Raw genomic sequence first — 22360 nt, forward strand, 5'->3', positions numbered from 1 at the left:
GTTAGATGTTTCCTTCAGGCATGAGTTCAAATGCGGTTGGCCATGAGTTCAATGTTAATGAATCAACAATGTGTATTAAATAAGGCGTCTTTGAACAGAAACACACATAAAACAAGGTTGTATATTAATTGGTTGAAGAAAATGTTGTGACTAGAGACTTGCAGGGAACTAACCCTTTATTTCCCCCAGGAGCAATGGTTCAATGTTTGCTAATTCAGTGTTTGTGACAACTTTACAGAAAATAACTACTGCAAAGAATGAGAATCAACTTGGAAATTCACATTTCTACTAGCATTGCATGAGAATTCCCAATGAGCCACATTCTTGAAAACATTTATTAATGTCAGACTTTTGAAAATTTTGTCTCTCTGGTAGATGGGCAATAATATTCCATATGTGTGTTTTGCGATAATTTCTCCCAATCTGTGACTTGCCTATTCATTTTTATTAACTGTGTGTTATTCTCTTTCTTCTCCTCCTTCTTCTTCTTCAAGAAGTTCTCGGATCTCCTAAGTCCTTTGCGTTTCTGTATACACTTTAGAATAAGCTTGTCAATTTCCACAAAAAGTTCTTGTGGGGTCATGATTGGCATTGTGTTGAATCTATAGTTCAGTTTGGAGAAAATTGTCATCTTAACAATTTTGACACCTCATTCTTAAAGAACCAAACAGCTCTGTGGAGTTTGGTTTAAGTAACAACAACAAAAAGTAAACATTTCAGTCATTGTGATATTTTCCCATTGAAAACTAGCTCACGTCTACTCTTTTTTTCCTTATGTGAGAAACATTCCCACCTTAAATGAACAAAAAATATAGAGCCTCTCTTTGCCCTCCTGTTTATTCTGAAAAGAATTTCCTTTCTGTTTATTGAATACATTGTCTGCCCAATCAGAAAAATGAAAAAGAAAACAGTAATTAAAAGAACAGTACCTAGATTATATTACTGCATGTTTTTGTATTAATATTATAGGTTAAGAGTGAGCAAATAATTTTTCTCTTAGAATAGCTATTTTAGATTTGTTATTGCACAAGATACCCCAAATCTTACTCATTTAGTAATATCAATTTCCTACAGTATTCACTGGCATTCTGAAAGGAATTTCTAAATAAGCATTTTTGTTTTCTTTTAAAAATATACTTCTTCTAAGATAGAAATTATTTTCTTATGGGCCTGCAATAAAATAGGAAATAGAGGGTATAGCAATCAGAGGCTATAAATGATTCACTTCCTATACTCCTTCAAAATAAAGATTCTTATAAGTCACTTTAAAGACGATAAATTCAGATTACATATTAGAGTTATATTGATCTACAGCCTCAGAGTTTCTTTTTATCTGGTCTGGTCAGGGGCCAGGCCTGGATCTCTGTTAAAGGTAATAGTGAGCATTTTCCATTTTTGGATTCATCTCTCTCCATGTGTTTGATCTTTTTATTCATAGATGATGCTTCGGACTTGTCAATAGCACCTGTGCTTTAAGTTATATTTATGACCCATCAACCGGGTAGTAATTGAAATCCTGCTGTGTCACCTGTGCTCGGTGACATGGGGCCGGCAAAAGATGTACAGGATATGGATTCTACCTGTTATAGTCTTACAGCATATTTGGGCAGATGGGACCTAGACACCAGCAACATACCATAGGATATCAAAGTGCATAGTACAGATACTCAGAGGAGAATTTAGATTTTAAAACATGTCAACCGTAATACACACACAGTAAGAATACAATAAGTTAGAAAAGGGAGACTCTTATTCTTTCTTTGGAGATTGCATTATCCTGTTTTACTTTCAGCTCTTATCTGAAAGTACATATTTATGTATTTATTTGCTCTCTTACTTCCATTTTTGTCTGTCTACCCACACGAATGTAAGTTTCACAAGGAGCTCAGGTTTAATATGAGGAGAACACCTTTTAAACAAATAGTCGCACGCTGTGGGATAAATGATATGTGAAGGGGATGCTCTGTGTGCTATTGGAACACAGAGGAGCTCATGGCCCTGCTTCAGGATGGAAAGGGAACTTCCCAGAAGAGGGAACATTTACCCTGTGAGAGAAAACCCCAAGGATACATTTACGGAAGTGGATTGATGGGTCAAAATGAGTGCATATTTAACATTTTGTTGGATAATGTTAAATTGCTACATTGTGTTTTGAAGAATGAGTGGGAGTTTATCTGGCAGAGAAAGGTGTACCAAGGGATTATAGTTCCAGGCACAGGGAACAGCAGGAATAAAGGCACAGCATGTGCAAGTGATTGTGTAGTTTTGTGGGATGTGTGGTGGGGAATGGCCAGACACAGAACTATAAAAGAATTTATGGTCAGGTTAAGAATAATGTGAGCTGAAGGCCTCAGGGCAGATTTCTCAGTGAAAGTAACCTATCTCAAACTTTAAAATCTCAGTAGGATATAAGGTAAAGATGAGTAGGGTGATGAATCCATTTCTGTGGATTGTGTCCTCCCTCCCTGCCTCCTTCCTTTCCTTATTTCCTGCAAGCCTGCCTTGCCTTCCTGCTTTCACACATTTATTGAGTATCTATTCCATGCCAGACACTGTTCTAGGCACTGAAGAGAACAAGGCAAAGTCCTGCCCTCATGGAGCTTGCATTCTAGCGGGGGAGACACACAATAAATAAGCGAAAAAAGGAGAAGAAGGAAGGAAGGAAAGAAGGGACGGAGAGAGAGAAGGGGCAAGGAAGGAAGGAAGCAAGGAAGGAAATCCAGAGGGTATTAAGTGTTGTGAGGGAAAAAATTAAGGAGAGTGCACAAGGTGAGAGGGAGGTGGCCCAGACAACCTGGAGGGTGGATGCTGCATACCTACCGTCTGTCAAAGTCCCGCCCCTGCCCCTATTTGTTTTAGCCCAGCATCTTGGCATCTGTCTCGTCTCTGAGCTCAACTTTTGATTTTGGGATACTTATCTCTTGCTGCCTTCCATTTTCACTTTTCATCTCCCCTGTTTGATTGTAAGCTCCTTGAGGACAGGGGCTGAGTTTTTTCACATTCGGATCCTACACTAGAGCACAGTGCCTTGAAGCATGTAACCCTTATTTTTTAAATAAATGCCATTGTTGAAAAACTTAGCAAATTACATTTTTTGTTTCTTCTTTCCTCTTATTTCTCAGGTTGTTTGCATGAAACATGGTCACCGCTGCTGAGGAATCCTTTTGCTCCTGCCGCATAGTGCCCACCTGCCTCTTCAGTCCTTGTGGTGACAGCCACATTGTTCCACTTGTGAGAAGATGAAGGGCCACCTCGTAATGAGAATTACCAGCAGGCCTGGATGGATTCCGAAGTAAAGTGAGCCTGCTCTCCCACAAATGTCTTTAATAATACATAATGAGAAAGGCAGAAGGTGCGATATATTTAGTTTGTTATTATGGAACATCCCTGTAGACTTTCGATGCCCAAATTTAAACTAAAAAAGAAAACAAGCTGTCCTTGTGGGCCTTTGGTTGCATATCATGAAACAGTTTCAGTTGGGAGAGAGATAACAACTCCTCTGGAATCAGAGGGATTTCCAGAGATTGTGGAGACACCTTGTTTTTTGGTTTGATTGCAGACAGTTTCAATAAGGGTGATGTTAGATTATTTGTGACCGTTGATGATTAGAAATATGAGTTAGAGCCATCCTGAAAACCATCAGAAATTACAACTATAGGTCCTTGTAGGAGAAATTACCTTTTTCCAATGAGGCAGTAAGGCTCTGTAGTATCAGATTCTAGAAATGTGGAGTGTTAGAACTGGAAAGAATATTAGTGATCCAGCCTCTGTATCCTATAGATGTGAAAGTGAGAGCTAGAGCCATAAAAGGACTTACTGAAGATCACACAGCCAGCCACTGATTGCAGCATGCTTACAACCTAGGTATTTTGATGTGTTCACCTTCCCTGCATTATTTTTTTATTTTTATTTTTTTGAGGAAGATTAGACCTGAGCTAACATCTGCTGCCAATCCTCCTCTTTTTGCTGAGGAAGACTGGCCCTGAGCTAACATCCATGCCCGTCTTCCTCTGCTTTATATGTGGGACGCCTGCCACAGCACAGCTTGACAGGTGGTGTGTGGGTCTGCTTTGGGGATCTGAACCAGCAAACCCCTGGCCACCAAAGCAAAACATGAGAACTTAACCGCTGTGCCACCAGACTGGCCCCCCTTCCCTCTGTTATTGATATGTGATAATGAAAGAGCTTGGTAGACTGTAAAATGTTATACATATGGAAGCTACTATCATCCTATCATCTCAGCATGCTGCCTCTTATCCTAATTTAACCTCCCTGGGCCTTCTTCTTACTTGTATATAAAATAGGTGGCATTAGTTGATATCCAAGTTCTCTTCTATTTCTAAAATTCCATTCTTTCATGGCTCTTTTTTAAAGAAAATAGAGATAATGGTTGAAAGAACCTTGAAATTCACTGAGAACTTCTTGACTTTTGCCTCCATTGATTTTCTTCAGTCTCATCTCTTGCCATTTCGTCTCATATCTTGCCCATCCCATCGCCTGACCTACCAGCTGAACTAAAGTACAGCTCCCCAAATGCCCCAGGTTCTCTCATTGTCTCAGAGCATCTGCACACGATGTGCCCTTTGCTGTCTTTGCCCTGCTAACTTCTATGTGTTCTTTAAGCCTCGTTTGAGCATCAACGTCTCAGGAAGCCTTGCTTGATATCCTCTTACAAGCTTCCCCAGCACCCAATGCCTCCTGCTATCACAGTGTTAATCACACCATATTGTAACTGTCTACTTAGATCTTTTTCTCTTCCTAGGCTGTCGACTTCTCGGCTCTGAATAGCAGTGCCACCACTATGCTTGGAACATAGGAGAGGCTCAATAAATGTTTGTTTAGTGGTATATAGATAAATTGCTGATTGATTATCTCCAAGAGATGACAAACAGTTCCATGCTGATGTCCATGTCTTGTCTTTCAGCAGATTTTGACTTCTGGGCATTGTCTGGTGGGCGTAGCTAGTTTGTGTCTTGGATGGAATAATGAGGATGTTGAGATTCATTTTCCATGAGCCACTTCTAAACATCAGCCCTGTGAAGTCCCTTGGTGCCACTTTACTGATGGGAGGAGCTCAAGGTGAGTGAGTTCTGAGCCTTCATCACTGAGGACAGCATGAAGCTAGTCACTTGCCATCTGGCTACACCTGAGCATGCCAAACCATGTTTCAAGGAGGGAGATCCAAAAGATAGGTTGCAGGCCCCAAAGAACACATGGTTCCTTGGGAGTTTACAAGATCTAGTGTACACAGGCAGCCTCTTTAGAGTTCTGGGCAGATAGGTATGAGGCTTCTTCTCTCAGCAGCTGGAAGTTTAGAAGAGGTTAGCCGTTCTCTAAAATTCTCAGAGGTTTTTCTGTCTGAGTTCACTGAATGGTTTCTAACATGTGTTAACTCAAGCTGCTTCTAATTGCTGCTGATTACTGGTAATTTTCTGGCAATAGCAAGTGTTTGTCCTGGCATCAGCAAAGGTATATCCCCAGATAGCAAGAGTAGGGATAGAATGGTGTAAATGGCACTAGAGAGCCTAGACCCAGAAGCCCAGATTGCCTAGCAGCTCAACAAGCCACTTAGCAAGGGGAGCCCAGAAGGAAAAGCTTGCTTGGGAGACCAGGGCCATGAAGAGTGTAGAAACAGAGGCATGATTTTGGCAGGAACTGGGATTCTGCTTTGTTAATTTTCGTGCTGAACAATGAACAGAAGTTGGCCACTGAGCTTGAGGAAAGTTGCTTCTCCGTACCCCAGTGTGTCAGAATTCTGAATGAATCCAGGATAAAATAAGAGAAGTAATACCAAATGGACATAAGGAAATTAGAGATTTTGATAACTTGATCAAAATTAATGGAAGGTGTGCACACAACATGTAACAGAAAAGTAATTCCAGACTATTGAGATCACCTAATAACTGTTGGCCCTCTCCTCTTCTCTCCAGCATAGTCATGAGGGAGGCTTTCCCCCTTCACCTCTGCTTTTCCTTCTCTCGTGGGCTGGGGTGGGCATGTGGACAGGGGCAGTCCTTTCTATCATTCTTTATTGAGCTCAATGACTGCACTGTAGTAGGCTTTAGGGATATAACATGAAACTAGATAAAATTTAAAGTGTTTTAGTCCTTCTTGCTTTTCTTAATTCCTCTGGAAATTTAATCCAGCTGTTGACCCTGCCTGAATGCTATTTCCTTTCCTTTGGTTGAGGTGGGATGGGGGGGGGGGGGCTGTGTGTGTCTCTGAGGTGGGTGAATCATGTTCCGGCAGGGAGACCAGGGTACTTTCTTGGTAACTTGGGAGTTGACAGCAGACACGAAGGGGAGGAAGGACTTGGCTTGGAAGCCTTTGGATCAGAGGGTGCCTCTGAGGTCTGGCTGGACTGGTTACTCTTTGTCAGAGTAAAGTCATCATAAAGAAGCATATTTGATCAGTAGTTGCATCACCTGGGATTCTAGCAGCAAATAGATGGTATGTTGAAATGGTCAATTAAGAGAGTTTAATGAATGGACTTTTTTCAGAGATATGGGCAGGGCTAAGGAAATCAGTGAGGGATGAGGAAGCACCAAGGCAGTAGCAAATGGTGAAAAGTGCCTTCTGATTAAAATTTGGCAATCCCATAGAGCTGCCACTTGGACACAACATACCAGCTGAGGACTTAAACATATGACCATTGTGGTGCTTCATTTCCTTCTCATTGGACTGTCTACAGGTATTATTAAGCCCATTTTATAGATGAGGCATGTTAAGGAATCTGCCCAATACCACACCTTTGGTAAGTGGAGGAACTGAGATTTGAACTCAGATCTATCTGAATCTAAATGCTATTCTTTTCTGGCTGAAACCATTACATCTCTCATTCAAGGCAGTAAGAGATGGGGGAAGAGGTGGCATCATCTTTACCTGTCCCTTTTATTAAGAAAGCAAAAACTGCCATAGAACTCCCAGCGGGCTTCCATTACTTCTCACCGGCCAGAATTGTGTTGCATGACCCCAATACATGTCCCCTTACATGGCCCCCTTACGTACCTGCCCCTCACTCCAGCTGCAAAGCAGGCTGGGAAGGCAAGTATTTGGCTTTTCCATCCTATATAGTGGAAAGTGACAAGGGAGTAGGAATTGGGAATGATTCTTGGGTCAACAAACTAGTGGCTGACTTCTTTTTTCTATGGTTTTTGTGGTACTTTCTTTCTTTAGATAATTTTACACATTCTACCTGGTTTTGGTCAATTAATGTAAGACACTTCACTTTCTAGGTATTTAAGGTGACAGCATATTTCTGATCTATTATGTATTGATTTCGCAGTTTAACTCAATTCTTTTTTATTATTCCTGTCTCTGCATTTATGAGAGACACTTGACAGGAAACCCCGTGGGTGTTAACAATAATGCCTATGGTACCAGGATTAGAGATTGAGTGGAAAGCCCTAAACACATTCCTTGGCACATAGCAGGTATTTGGCAAATGGTGACTATTATCATTATTCATCATTTCTCCCTCTGAATGGGACTTGGATGGTAAAGGAAGACCTTGGAAGGAAGTGACTGGCTATGCAGATGGTGTTGACAAATGGGGTTTGGTTGTGTGATCCCTGGTTTGAGACGACATTATGATGCTAAGTGTGGAGGATGGATGGAGGGGCAGAATGCATTTGTTCAGAAGCTAGCTAACGATTGTAGAGTGCTTTAAACTGAATAGGGCAGGAGAAGGAGAGAAGACCACAGCCAAAGAAATTGGTAAAATCAGTTCCACAGAGACTAGGAATCATTAAAAGAAGGGTGAAATTGTGGGTGAGTGTTGCGATTCCTGTGAGAGACAGTTGGTGAAGGAACTGAGATTGTAATGCTCTCTGCATTGCCCTCTCCCTGGACTCACCTCATTTATTGTGTTATAGTCATGTCATATTTATCTTTACTTTGCCTTGTCAACATAGTCTGAGATAAGATAAACACCATCCTAGTTTTCCCAAATGTGATGGAAGTAGATTCCAGACCTAGGGATGGCATCAAGTCTAGACAATGGCTTAGATGAAGAAGAGATGTTCTTAGGTGCCTGTATGAGGGGTCTATGGAAAAGAATAATAGTATCATTTATACAGCACTTAATATGTGTTGGCCTGTTCTAAGTACTTAGATTATTTCACTTAATCTTCACAATAGCCCTATGAAGACGATACCATTAACATCCCTGTTTTATAGTTGAGGAAACTGAAGTACGAGGGGAAAAGTGACTTGCCTAAAGTCACACAGCTTATGAGTTAAACACAGCCAGTCCTCTCTGGAGGCCAGGCTGATTCCCTGTGTCAATGTAGATAAGTTATGTTGGCTTAAACTAATTTCTGTCTTTGATAGGGTTACTCAACTGGCAATTAGGGACAATATGGTTGTAATGTGCACTTGCTTTTGAAATATTCAATTCTATTATGGAAGATGAATAAATTTGTAAAATGTAGTGAAACATTTTAAGGTATGTATAGACAAGCAGTTAGTAAGTAGAGCATGTGTTCGTCAAACATAGATGGGAAGCAATAAAAGGACCAAAAGGTATCTAATATTCATGAGGTCCTGGGTACTAAATATTCATTATACAGTAAAGATACATGGAATATATGAGATAATAAATATAAAAAAGGCCAAAGTATTCATATTACTAAATGAGCATATAATATTCATGAGGCCCTAATTCATAGCCACCATTCTGGCCCCATGTGTCCTCTGTCCAAGAAACGCAAATAAACCCAGGTTTGTTCATAGGCTAACTGGTGAGCTATAGGTGTACCTCGGTGAGCTATAGCTGTGGCCAGAGGTACTTGTCCCTGCATCTTTCCAATGGAGCCAAGGTGGGATGGGCCCAGGGCACCCTCCTTCCATGGGCCCCCTTGCTCAAATCTCAATTTTGGTTCTTACAGCCATGTCATCAGTAGGAAATGTTATTGTGTGTGTGTGTGTGTGTGTTTGTGTGAGAGAGAGAGAGAGAGAGAGAGAGAGAGAAGGAGAGAAGGAAAGAGAAAGAGAGAGAAGCCATCACTGGTAACCCAGGATTCAAGTGAAGGTCCTTCTCCCCTGTCTGTACCCTATCCTAAGTGTGTTAACTTATCCTGGGCTCTTTTCCCTTCTTTCTCACTGCGTGTTATAAATTGATTTTTAATAAGCTATCCCATGACATCCTGGTAGGATTCTTGGCATCCTGGTAGTCTCTAATGCCATCAAGGTAATTTCCCATAGGACAGAGGTAGACATGGGCTGTCAGAACCTCAGCAAGACCCTGGCAATTGTACCTGAGATCCATGTGGGCAAATATAAGCTAGAAGATACTACAAACAGGGGAACTCCTGCCTGCTGCTAGTGGCAATATTGTGGGACTAGTGGCCCTGGAAGGAGGTTTCTGGCACTGCTCCGTCTCTCTGATCTGTTATGGTGATAAGATGAAGACACAGAAGGTAAGTTAATCAGATTGAAAGACATGGTAAATATTGAGATGTTTTCATGTTGGAGAGGGGTTTTGTTCTGATTCTGTGAGTTGAGCTGCGGGAAATCAATTCCCTTTCGGGCCAGATGATGGGATGTGAGGGGGTAGGGAGCATGGGAACTGGCTCATGGAATGTAACAAAGTGCACTTGAGTCCCCAGGGCTCTGAGTGAGGTGAGGCAGGGAAGAATGAGAACAGGGCTCAGCCCCAAGAAGTGTGTATGGCAGGAGGGAGGTGAGAAAACAGGTCCCAGGTGAAGAGTACTACAGAGCAGGAGATGAACAAAACCCAGGGTGCCCCAGTAGAGGGGATCAGTGGTTTCCCCGGGGAATATAAAGGAAGCTGCTATCCCCCAGCATCCTGGGAACCAAATTTCTCCAGTACCTAGGGTCTCCTCTGCCTGTGGTAAGCCAGCCTGGCTCACTGCACTTCCGTACCAATGAGATTTCTACCCCCTAATCTCTCCTATATATCAAATTTGGAGTCTGAATCTGCTTTCCATTTTCCTCCTGAATCCCCAACCCCCTTTTTGCTATATATGCCACTGGGATAACTTGAGAATAAAGATTTTATGTAGCAGGTTTTTTTGTCTTGTACATGAATCTTTGATGACTGTCCTTAGCCCTGTGGGTAACAGTATATATAACTTTGTCTTATCTTTGTATTTCCTGAGCGACATTCTGGCTGATGCAAGAGCTGGCATTGCAGAAGCAGCTGTCTGTTATGTTGTTTGCAATGACAAATGACAATATTCCTCCCTAATTAGGAATAGAATATATGTATGATTTATAGCCTTGAGCTACGTCTCTCCCGCAGATGAAGTCTCACTTGTTAGTATTTGAGATATTCCTTTATAAAGCCTAAAGTTAGTATAAAAGAATGTGAATGGCAAAATGGTAGACACACCAGGTTCTGGTAAAAGTCCTTATTATCCTGTATCTTCTTTATGTACAAAATAAATGTGCCAATATATGGCATCTAGAGATGTCTAGAATCATAGAACTTTAAAGCTTCAATAATCTTGTTCAAATTTGGGGTCAATGTCTTTGTGCTTGAAGGGTATTTTCCAATGAGTTGGGGTGGTTTTGTTGTTAAGAAGGACATGAATCAGGCATGAATAAATAGAAAAAGATCCTGGAATTATTTCAAGGGAATGGAAGCTTTGTCTCTTAGAAAATACATTTTTTTTCTAATTATAAAATGAATACACATTTATTGTAGACAATTTGGAAACAAAAAAATGTATAAAGTAGAAAATAATACACTCAACAGCCAGAGTTAACTGTTAACATTTTAGGTATGTTTTGCTCTAGTCTTCTTTTCAATATATCTCAAGCATATGTACTCATATGTTTACAAAACTGGAGTAAAACTCATTATACTGTAATATAGTTCCATATCTCTGCTTTTTAAAAAAAACCTTAACGTTATATTGAGAACTTCCCCCGCTGCCACTAAATATTCGTTGGAAATATATATTTTTAAATTTCTTTCTTTCTGTCTTGGACATTCTGGTTTTTTTAGGATATTAAAAGTCTGGTCAAATATCGCTATGTTTGTACATGCCAAATTGTGAAAATCTTAGTACAGGAAAAGCAGTGTGAGGAGATGGAAAACACTGAAAACATGAAGAGTTCACATAAAAGCAATTGAGCATTGACATTGCTTGCTTGCCATGGTTTAGCCTGGGCGGGCTCGTCAAGCACACTGTCGTGTTTTTGAGAGCATGGGTGTACTCTACATGTATTTGACTTGACACAGCACACTTCCCCCAACCCCCTCCTCTTTGTGCTCTGATTGGAATGCTACCCATGTTCCCTCTGTGATTGATGTTAGCTGATGGTACTGATCAATGAAATCATTGGTGCCAACTTCAGAAAGAACACCTTTTATTCATGACATTCTGTGACTAATAGATTTCTCTTTAAATGTCGTGTTTCCATAATAAGATGTTTCAATGTTACTATTTTTTTTTAAAAAAGTTATTCCATAAAGAAAGGAATTTGAAAGGAAAAACCTCTTACCTTTTCTATGTTATTATTCACCTCATAACTCAATGAAACAAAACTGACAGGAAGTCACCCAGGCCTGGGTTTGACTTGAGTGCACATGGACACCCCTGCTCTGGACCCCGGGACTGCCTGTGGTGGCTTGCCCTTTGATTGTTCACTGTGACGGGAGCTTTCGGTTGTTCCATTCCCCAAAGAGATCTGATTTTCTCTCTATGTTGACTATTAAACTAACTTTGTAACACGGTGGTTTTCAAACTATGTTCTACAGGGCATGAAGGCCGGGATCTCCCAAGTTACCTGGGAGGTTGTTAAATATGCTATTTTGGTTCTTTTTTTTTTTTTTAAAGATTGGCACCTGAGCCAACAACTGTTGCCAATCTTCTTTTTTTTCTTCTCCCCAAAACCCACCAGTACATAGTTGTATATTCTAGTTGTGAGTGCCTCTGGTTGTACTATGTGGGATGCCACCCCAGCATGGCCTGATGAGTGGTGCCACGTCCACACCCAGGATCCAAACTGGTGAAACCCTGGGCTGCCAAAGTGGAGCGCACAAACCTAACCACTAGGCCAGGGGGCCAGCCCTCGTTTTGGTTCTTAATTGTAGAGATTCTGATTCAGTAAGTCTGGGATGGGGTCCACATTTTGAGAACCACTCTCCTGGGGTGGGGGCTGGGTAGTACTAGGCAGTTGGGTGGGCTTTAATCAACCCCTCCCACTGTTCTGCCCGAATAGAAGTTTAAAAAAGTCTGAAAACTACCTTTCTATAGAATGCTTTGTTTACTCTACCCTAAGATAAACTTCAGAAAAGCAATGACTTTCAGAAGCTTACAACAGGTGACTCTAGAACACAGGGTGGTTACCAGTGTTGGCTGGAGTAGAGCAGTTATTATCTAAAAGTTTTCTGTCTTCCTAAGCTGCCCCTTTCCTGGTCCTTTGGCTAGAGAGAGCAGGGTTGCTTTGGGGCTTTTTCGTCTGTGCGTGTTGGTGTTTCCAGGTTACTGTCTTATCAAGCTCCAAGTCTGGGATTTGTGAGACAAAAGAAAACCCAGAGAATTTACCATTAAGTTGTTACTTGAGTCCTGAGGTAAAGCGTAAAATGCTTTGTCCGCTACTTCTGCCTTCCAGCTTTCCTTCCTCCTGTCCTTTATGCCTCAGAGTGAATCAGCATTCTCTGTGATGGGCAGGGTGATGCTACTGGATGTTTTCATGAAAAATGAGAAAAGGGACAGAAATAGTTACTTAGTTTTTGCAATAGCAGAAAAATATAATAGTAATGTGCTTCACATCTTTGGTATGGAAGGGTCATCCTACACTGATGTGTGAATATGCTGTTCCTTCCAAGTGGGTTGTTGAAAATAGGAAGGCTAACATTTAACAATGTGTGCATTATGTGGTCAATAATTTTATGTTTTAAATACTTCACTACAGACACTGTGATGTAAGTGCATGTGTATGAATTGCTTGGATTCTACTCAAATTTGGGCAGTCATTTAACTTAGGTAGCATGTATGTTTCTGGGATGGTTAGTTGATATTTAACCAAGTGATACACTTTATAGACAGCTCCTCAACCTTTCCAGCCATCTTTATCACCGATCAAAATGGGACTAGACATTTTGTTAATGTTACAAATGAATTCTCATTGGTGAAATTAATGGTTTGCTATTTTGTACACTGGCTATTGGAAATTGTTTTTTTTTCATCCCTGAAGTTATTGGTGTTTAAGATAAATGGTTTGATCAAAACATCTTCAAGATACTCTCCCATTCTGCGTGAAAGGGTATTAGAATCTAGGAAGCCCATCTCCCTTCATATGTGGATTTGGTGCCTGAGGCTTCAATATAATACGATCTTGTGTTCCTAGAATTTAGAAGATTCTGATCACTTGAGGCTTAACTTAATTTTGCCTGTAGAATTCATGTTTACTTGAATATATATTTTTTATGCAAACTGTATTTAGAGAACTTAAGAAGACAGAGCCTGGACTTCATCTAGCTAAGAAAGCAGGTTGCTTTTGTGCTATCTGCTAATAAATGCTTGTGTTTGTGGCAGAATTTTATCTGAGAACTGCTTTATATATAACTTTCCACAAATACAAGCACTTATTAACAAGCTGATAGAAATGTACGTTCATATAACATTTATGATATCAAGATTACAATTGAACAGTCTTTTGAATTATTAAAACAAATCATTCAACATTACAAGAAAACTCCTCTTTTCCTTAAAGAGAAACCCAATTTTCTGATGATAAGAATCAGAATAAATATAGGCTCAATTAAATTTTATGATAAGTAGTATATATTTAGCTGACAATATAATGGCTAGCTGGTGCTTTGTCTTCTTAAATGTCTATGCCAATAGTCTTTTTATTCTTTTAAATATTATTTGTTAAATAGCTAAGGAAGAAGCTTCTGTTTCTGGGAAGATGGAGTAGACATACTTTCCCCCCTGTTTCTTCTGCTAAGTACAACCCCAAACCTTGGGCAGTATGTTTAAAACAAACATAAGAAGATTCAGAAAGATGAAAAGAAGGCAGACCAGCTAGGAACCTCAGGACCCAAGCAACAATGTAACGGTAAATTCCCCAGGTTTTCTTTTGTCTCATAAATCCCAGACTTGGAGCTTGATAAGCCAGTAACCTGGAAACACCAACAAGCACAGACAAAAAAAGCCCCAACACAAGTCTACTCTCTCTAGTCAATGGGTCAGGAAAAGGGCAGCTTAGGAAGAGAGAAAACTTTTAGATGGTAACTGCTCTACTCCAGCCAACCACCACAGAAAAACCAAGGCCCTACCTTCACCCACACCAGAGAAGACTCCCACCCTCTCCACGCTGTAGTGAGTAAACCCCTTTGCTGGAGTGGTGTCAGAGGAGATGTAGCGGAGTTAGGACTTTCAACACTGCCCAGTGGTAATGAGAGCACCTCCCTGCTCCCTATGGGGTCAGCAGAGGTATAAGTCATCTCTCTATGTAATGTAATACCTAGAGAAACCACTAAAAAGCTATATGAAGAGGTACCTTCAAAAATAATATGGATAAATATAAATGGAATTCTAAAAAATACTTAAGTAACCCATACGAAGACAGGAAAAAGAAAACAGAAATGGAAAACTGAGAGAAAAAACAAAAAACAAAAAATAAAATGTCAGGCTTAAGCAATAACATATTGATAATTACATTAAATGAGAATGGTTGTAATATACCAACTAAAAGACAGAGATTGGCTGAGTGTATTAAAAAACATGTCCTGACTATATGCTGTCTCTAAGAAACTCACTTCAAATATAGCAATATAGAAAAGTTGAAAGTAAAGGGCTGGTAAAATATATATTATGCAACTGTTAATCAAAATAAATTATGAATGAGTGTATTAATATTTATAAATTAGATTTTAGAGCAAAGAAAATTAGAGTCATAAAGGGACATCATATAATGACAAAAGTAGATAGTAATTCTAAAGGTCTGTGCACCAAACAATAGAGCTGCAAAATATGTGAAGCAAAAACTGATAGAAGTGAAAGGAGAAATAGACAAATTCACGGTAAGATTTCAATACTCTTCTATCAACATCAAGAGAACAACTAAACAAAAATTAGCAAGGGTATAGAAGAACCCAACAACATCATCAGGCAACAAGACCTAATTGACATTTATAGAAAGCTTCACCAAATCACAGGAGTATACACATTCTTTTCAAGTACCCATGGAACGTATACCAAAATAGAGCATATCTTAGGCCATAAAACAAACCTCAAGAGATTTAAGAAAATAGAAGTCATGTAGTATGTGTTCTCTCACTACAATGGAATTAATCTAGAAATTGCTAACAGAAAGATAACAGCAAAATCTCTAAGCACTTGGAAACTAAACAATAGACTTCTAAAAAATCCATGGGTCAAAGATTATATTAAAGTAAAAAGAAAACGAACTGAATGAAAATGAATATACAACATATCAAAATTTGTGGGACACAGCTAAAGCAGTGCTGAAAGGGAAATTTATAGGATTAAATGCTTTCTTTACAAAAGAGGAAAACTCTCAAATCTATAATCTAAGCTCTCACTTCAAGAACCTAGAAAAAGAAGAGCAAAATAAATCCAAAGCAAGCAGAAGGGAGGAAATAATAAAGATAAGAGCAGAGATCAATAAAATTAAAAACAAAAGTAGAGACAACCATTGGAAAAAGCTGGTTCTTTGAAAAGATCAACAAAATTGACAAGTGTATAGCAAGAGCGATGAAGAAAAAACAGAGTAGATGCAAATTACCAATATCAGGAATGAAGCAGGGGTTATCACTAAAGACCCTACAGATAGCAAAAGAATAATAAGAGAATATTATCAACAACTCCACATACATAAATTAGACAATTTATATGAAATGGACCAATTCCTTGCAAAACACAAACTACCACAGCTCACCCAGTATGGATTTTGACAGTTTGAATATCCCTGTAACTATTAAAGAATTTGAATTCGTAGTTTAAAACCTCATAAAATAAATCTCCAGACCCAGAAATTTTCACCAGAGAATACCAGCAAATGTTTAAAGAAGAACTAACACCAATTCTACACAATCTCTTCAAAATAGAAGAGAAGGAAACACTTCCAGTTCATTTCATGAAACCAATATTGCTCTAATACTAAAACCAGACAAAGACAGTACAAAAAAGAAAACAAGAAAACAGTGGGCCAATATCCACTATGAATATAGACACAAAAATCTTAACAAAATATTGGCAAATAGAATTTGGCATTCTCTGAAAAGTATTGTACACCGTGACCAAATGGGGTTTATTCCAGGCATGCAAGTCTGGTTCCACGTTTGGAAATCATGCAGTTTAGTCTACCATATTAACAGGCTAAAGAAGAAAAATTACATGATCATATCAATAGATGCAAAATTTGTTTTGAAAAAAATTCAAGATTTAGATTAAAAAACCTCTCAGAAAAATAGGAATAGTGGAGAATTCCCTCAATTTGGTAAAGTGAATCTATAAAAATCCTAAAGCTAACATCAAACTTAATGGTAAACAACTGCATGCTTTTCCCCTAAAAGTGAGAACAAGGCAAGGATGTCAGTTCTCACCACTGGTATTTAGCATAGTACTGTAAATTCTAGCAAGTGCAATAGAGCAAGAAAAGGAAATAAAAGGCATACATATTGGAAATGAACAAATATGTCTGTCTCTATATACAGATGACATGATTGTCTATGTAGAAAATTCCAAGGAATCTACCAAAAAAAACCCTGCCCCTAAAACAAACAAAAGAATCCCAAACTCTTAGAGCAATTAAGTGAATCCAGCACAAAAATTGTTTTTATATATACTAGTAATGAATGTGCACTCTGGAATTAAAAGTACAATGCCATTTACAATTACTGAGATAAAAAAGAAATAGATGTAAATCTAACAAAGCATAAATAAGACTTGTATTCTACAAACTACAAAATAATGATAAAAAATCAAAGCTCTAAATAAATAGACATATTATGTTCATGGTTTGGAATTCAGCAGAGTAAAGATGTCAATTCTCTCTAAATGGAATGTGCGTATTTAATGCAATTCCTATCAAAATTCTAGCAAGATTTTTATAGATAAAATTATTCTAAAATTTATATGGAAAGGCAAAGGAATTAAAGTAGTTAATTTTGAAACAAAAGAACAAAGTGGAGGAATCACTCTATACAATTTCAAGGCTAATTATAAAGCAACAGTAATCAAGATTATTTGGTATTCATGGAGGGGTAGACACTTAGATCAACGGAATACAGTAGGGAACTCAGAAATAGGCCTGTACAAGTATTCCCAACTGATTTTGACCAACGTATGAAAATAATTCAATACAGGAAGGATAGCCTTTATAACAAATGGTCTTGGAGCAGTTAAACATCCAGAGGCAATAAAATGAATCTTTGTAGCTGCCCCTGACGCAGGAAGGGTTAATAATCACTGGAAAAGGCTTGCCAACAAACTGTGACCCAGAGGTGAGAAGGCCGGTCAGCCAATGAGGAGTAAGACCTCCAGGGGGAGGCAACCTAAGACAGGTGCGGTCACCTGGGGGCACAGATGGGGACACGATATCGATATTGCGAGCAGGAGGGGCCATTGCCTAGGAGACCTTGCCTGCTCCGAGATAAAAATATACAAGCACAGCAATAATATGATAATATCAAAACGGAGGCTGAAGGAGGGCTCCTTGAGAAATCACTAAGAATTCTTGGCATTCGCTAATTACTTCATCCAGAACACCTCTGTATGTTTAACAGATGTAAGCTATGTATATATTGAAACGCTGGTTATAATAAACTCTGAGTGGCCATCAGCCCTCTCCACATCTATCCTGATGCGTACATTGGATTGCGACACCGACAATCTTGCCTAAACTTCATTCCTTATACAAAATTTAACTCAAAATGGATCATGGACTTAAATGTAAAATGCAAAACTATAAAGCTTTTAGAAAAAAATGTAGGAGAAAATTCAGTTTGGGATCTAGGGCTAGACAAACAGTTCATAGGCTGGACACCAAAAGCGCAATTCATAAAAGGAAAATTGATAAATTTTACTTGATCAAAATTGAAAACTTTTGCTCTGTGAAAGACCCTGTTAAGAGGATAAAAGAAAAGCTACCCACCAGGAGAACATATTTGCAAACCACATTTCTGGCAAAGGACTAGTATCTAGCATATATGAAGAACTCTCAAAATTCAACAGTAAAAGAACAAATACTAAATTACCAAATGATCAAAAGATATGAAGAGACATTTCACTAAAGAGGATATATATATGGCAAAGGAGTACATGAAAAGATGTTCAATATCATTACCCATTGGGGAAATGTAAATTAAAACTACAATGAGATATCACTACCCATCTATCAGAATGGCTAAAAAAAATGATAATACCAAATGCTGACAAGGATGCAGAGAAACTGGATCACTGATACATTACTGGTGAGACTGTAAAATGGCACAGCCTCTTTGGAAAACAGTTTGGCAGTTTCTATCTATGCAACTATTAAGTTATTTTTTATAACATCAGTAGCTGGTAGCCATAAAAGCTTCCAAAAGTGACAAATCTTTCTTCTGATTGAGTTGGTCTTTTTTAAAATAGCAGTTACTTTCAATGAAGCTATGGTCGAACCTGCCAGTTTGGCAGCCATCTTGTCTTAGGCAAAGATGACTTTGTGTATCTTTTACTCTTGTACATTGATTTTAAGCCATGCTATGACCATTATTTCTAGGTCCTTGGATGAGCATCATTATAACTTCCAAATTTTGACAACATTTTTTTATAGCTGTAATAGTTATTTCCTCCAGGACATTGACTTTGAACCCATTTGGAGCCTCTAATGGGATTTCCCATGGCTGGCCCAGAGTAATCGTTGGGAAAAAGGTAAAGTTAACTCTCAGTTTCCTGCCCCACCTCTACAGCCCATGTTATAACTGTGAAACCAAAGGGAATGTGTTGTCAGGCATGTATGTACCTGTAACATGAAGTATTCCTGGAAGCCCCACTGAGTTCTCAGCCTCGGACTCACTGAAGAGGACTTGAGTGACCCTCATTGTTCCATGCTGTTAAACAAGTGGAGTGTGGGACAGAAAGAACTAAAATTCCTCGGGGGGTGTATTAGAGTGTCTGGGTCCAGAGGCTCCTTCAGGTTCTGCCTGGTTGGCTGACCTCCAAATCCAATAGTGGTTCCAGAGGTTTCTTTGCCTGTTAAAGTGATTACCCAGAGTGATTTCTTCTCTGTGGAACCCACAGTGTCGCCTTCATGGGGATGATCCAAATCAAGCCTATACCATTCAAACCCCAAGCAATGCTGCCCTGCCGCTAACGGTACATTTCCAATAGGAGAAGGATGGTGTTTTTGAGGCAAGGGAGGGTATTTAATGTGTACTCTCTGCCTGATTGCTTTTCAACCCTGGGGGTCTGCACTCTGGCTAATTTGTCTAGCTGTCCTAGAGTCTTAAGCTCCAGGAGTGAGAAATACTATGTACTGGTTTGGAAAGGTCAGCCTTGCCAGAAAGAGATTCCATCCTTGTTAACATCTTGGCTTGATTAATCTCTGCTGTTTCTATCGTTCTCTCAATTTTTGTTCACTGACTCTTTTGTTCACTAATTCTTTTATTTACTGAAATTTGGAAGGTGGAGACAGAAGAAAAGATTTTCAACTTTGAGTTCCCACTATTTGGGGTCCAGCACGATTTTCTTTTCTCAGATTAGAAGTATTTGGATAAAGCCAAATTTTTGTTTTCTCTTTAGTAGATTATCCTCAATATTTTATTTATTTTATCATCATTCAAATCCACTACAAGTTTGTATGTATCAAATTGTTTTGTATTATAGGATTCTTCAGGCATGAGTGGAGCTTATTTAGCCAATTGTATTCAGCATTCATAATGAATGCATAGATATTTAGCCATTTTTGATGATAAAAGGTTCTTAGGATGTGGAGTGACATAGCTATTCATAATGGAAAGTTCTTGTTGGTGGAAAATAAACTTCAGTTTTGAGGCAATAAAATGGCAAAAAACAATAATCACTTGCAATGCTTAAAGACTATAATCCCTTGTAGGATCCTATACTTAATAATGAGAAGAAAAACAGAAATGAGAACCCACTCCTTTTGAGAGTTTACTTTTTTCACTCTACATTCCCAGGCCGGAAGCCTCAATTTTGTAATCGTGAGTTTTTAGAAAAGCATCGTTGTGCATTTCCTGGATAATATATCATGCAGTGACTCACAGGGCTGGGGAGTACAGGGCAGGCACATGGGGTTGCTCTAACTGAGAACAAGACAGCATGATGTCACAGAGTCAGCTCCGTATAATGCGTCATCCACACAATGTTACCAAGCAGCTCTTGCCTTGATTCTGAATTTTAGAAGATGCTGCAAAATGCTGGAGGGAAAAATCTGTCTTATGGAATTGTCTACCGCAGGCATAAAATAAAAATCAATTTTATCCTTTGGAGGTACCTTTACTCTCAAAGGATCCCAATGTACTCAGCTCCTGCCCCAGGAGTATTAGTCATACATCTCTGAAATGTCGCCTCCTCTGTGCTAGAAAAGGCAGGCCCCTTTGAGGCAACCCTCTCTGCAACAAGTTTCGTTTTGAGTGGGATATTAAATAGTATTTCTAATTAAAATGACGAGGAAATTGTAGGAAGGCAAAACCTAATTTCCCATGTTGAAATTTAACTAAGACACAATGGTTAATAATCTCCTTTTTTAGAAGATTGTATGATTTAAGGGGAAAGGCCCCTCTTTATTGCAGAGGACATAGTGTGAGTTCACAGGGACTTGAATAGGATGAAAGTGTCTGAGGAAACATGTCAGAACAATTGGAGGAAGGGTGGACAGTTCTCAATAACTAGGAGAGGAAATCAACCAGTAGGTTTAAATGAAGGAGAAAGCTGTTAGGTCATCATCTGTATGAAAATTTGTATCTGGTGTTTTAGAAATGTTTGGTAGAATGGAATTGGCCATCAAATGACAAAATACAGTTTCCTCTTGAAGCTCCTGCATGTCCAACATCTTGAAGATGAGGAGTCTTTAAAAGACCATTTGCTCCATCTTCTGCATTCAGGCTGAATTGTTTAAAAGCATTTCAGAAAGATGAGAATCTACCCTACTTAAAAAAAAAATTCCACGGAAGGAATATCAGAGAACCAAAAGTAATATTATCGAAGTTAAATTCCTCAAGTTTCAACTAAAACTGGGCTCTTCTTGTTCTTTGTTTAGAGGAGATGAAAAGTAGCTCTTCACTGTGTGAAAGCCATTCCTACACTTGAAAGACATTGTTATGTGGCTCTTTCTGCTAAAAATAATCTCATTTCCTTAGAAGGTTTTCTAAGTTTTATTTCCCAGTTTTGACCCTGTGAAGGTTAATGAGAGAATCTGATACTGAGGGGGAGAGCACATGAAACCTGCCAGGACTTTACTTATTTAAAACATTTTTACAATTATTATTTCCTGTTCATTCTGGAGAATCTACAGAGCTCTTCACTGGGGAGATGGCAGAGAGCTGAAGAGCTGACAGGATAGGAAAGAGCCAGTGAAATATTTGAATTTACCTGTCTGTGTAGCACAAGGACCAGTGACATGTTGTAAACTAATGACAGGAAGAGTAGCACAAAAGCAACTTTGATTGAATTGGGCCTCCTGGTGGCGCCAGTCTGAAGTGCCTCAGAACATGGCATCATGGGAGACTCCTCTGGTGCCGGTTCTCCTAGTCCAGTCACTGGCTGTGAGGTTTCAACATGGCTGCTCCTGTTTTCCTCCCAGCCCTGCTACCAAATGACTGTCCTACAGGACAATTCCTGGGAGTGGTTGGGATCAACTCCTCATGGAACAATTGCCGCCACGTCATAGGTTCAGGTTTGCAAGGGTGGTGTTCCAGAGCTGTTGATTCCCTCCTTTGCAGTCTATCTTTGATCCACATCACTTGCACTAGGTAGATGGTACTGTCTGGATTCAGCTTCTTTCTCCTACATGTGAATAACCGTGTTCAAGGTAATACCATGTGTTAATTTGGCCATTTTTAAAACTAGTTAAAACAGTAAAGTTATTTGTCTAAATAACATATAGTCATAGCAAATTTAAAAACTTAATACCTAACTATGATAAAATGTAATTTTCGCCAGCCCTGAACTCACTTCAGTTTCTGCTTAGGCTAATCCTGACTCTAAGAAAATATTTTAAAAACATTCATTCAACAAATATGCTTTGAGGCATCCTTTGGTATCAAGCACTGTGCTAGGCACTGAGTCTGCAATAATGAATAAGACAAAGTTGATCTTTGTCTACAGAGAGATGATAGTCTGCAGGATGCAGTGTTCTAATGGATTGAAAACCTCTTCTGGAATTGCAGTTCTTTCAGGATATATGTGGT

General features: G+C 39.1%; 1 protein-coding gene and 1 long non-coding RNA gene across 5 annotated transcripts in view; one reads left to right on the plus strand and one right to left on the minus strand.

Annotated features, from left to right (window-relative positions):
* Positions 1-22360, plus strand: part of CRH (corticotropin releasing hormone) — a 200799-nt gene that overhangs the window by 101567 nt on the left and 76872 nt on the right. For 2 of the 4 annotated variants that reach the window (XR_011543375.1, XM_070631567.1), the window contains exons 4-5: positions 3123-3352; positions 4928-5079. The gene's annotated coding sequence lies outside the window, so the exon portion shown is untranslated. The remainder of the gene's footprint in view (positions 1-3122; positions 3353-4927; positions 5080-22360) is intronic. The other 2 variants (XR_011543376.1, XM_070631568.1) reach the window with 1 other exon arrangement.
* LOC139085221 (uncharacterized) overlaps positions 1-22360 on the minus strand; it is a 45148-nt gene that overhangs the window by 19753 nt on the left and 3035 nt on the right. Inside the window, exon 3 of the long non-coding RNA XR_011543377.1 lies at positions 12519-12654. This is a non-coding gene — a long non-coding RNA (uncharacterized lncRNA). The remainder of the gene's footprint in view (positions 1-12518; positions 12655-22360) is intronic.

The sequence above is a fragment of the Equus przewalskii genome, chromosome 8 (assembly GCF_037783145.1).
Source record: "Equus przewalskii isolate Varuska chromosome 8, EquPr2, whole genome shotgun sequence".
Lineage (NCBI taxonomy): Eukaryota > Metazoa > Chordata > Mammalia > Perissodactyla > Equidae > Equus > Equus przewalskii.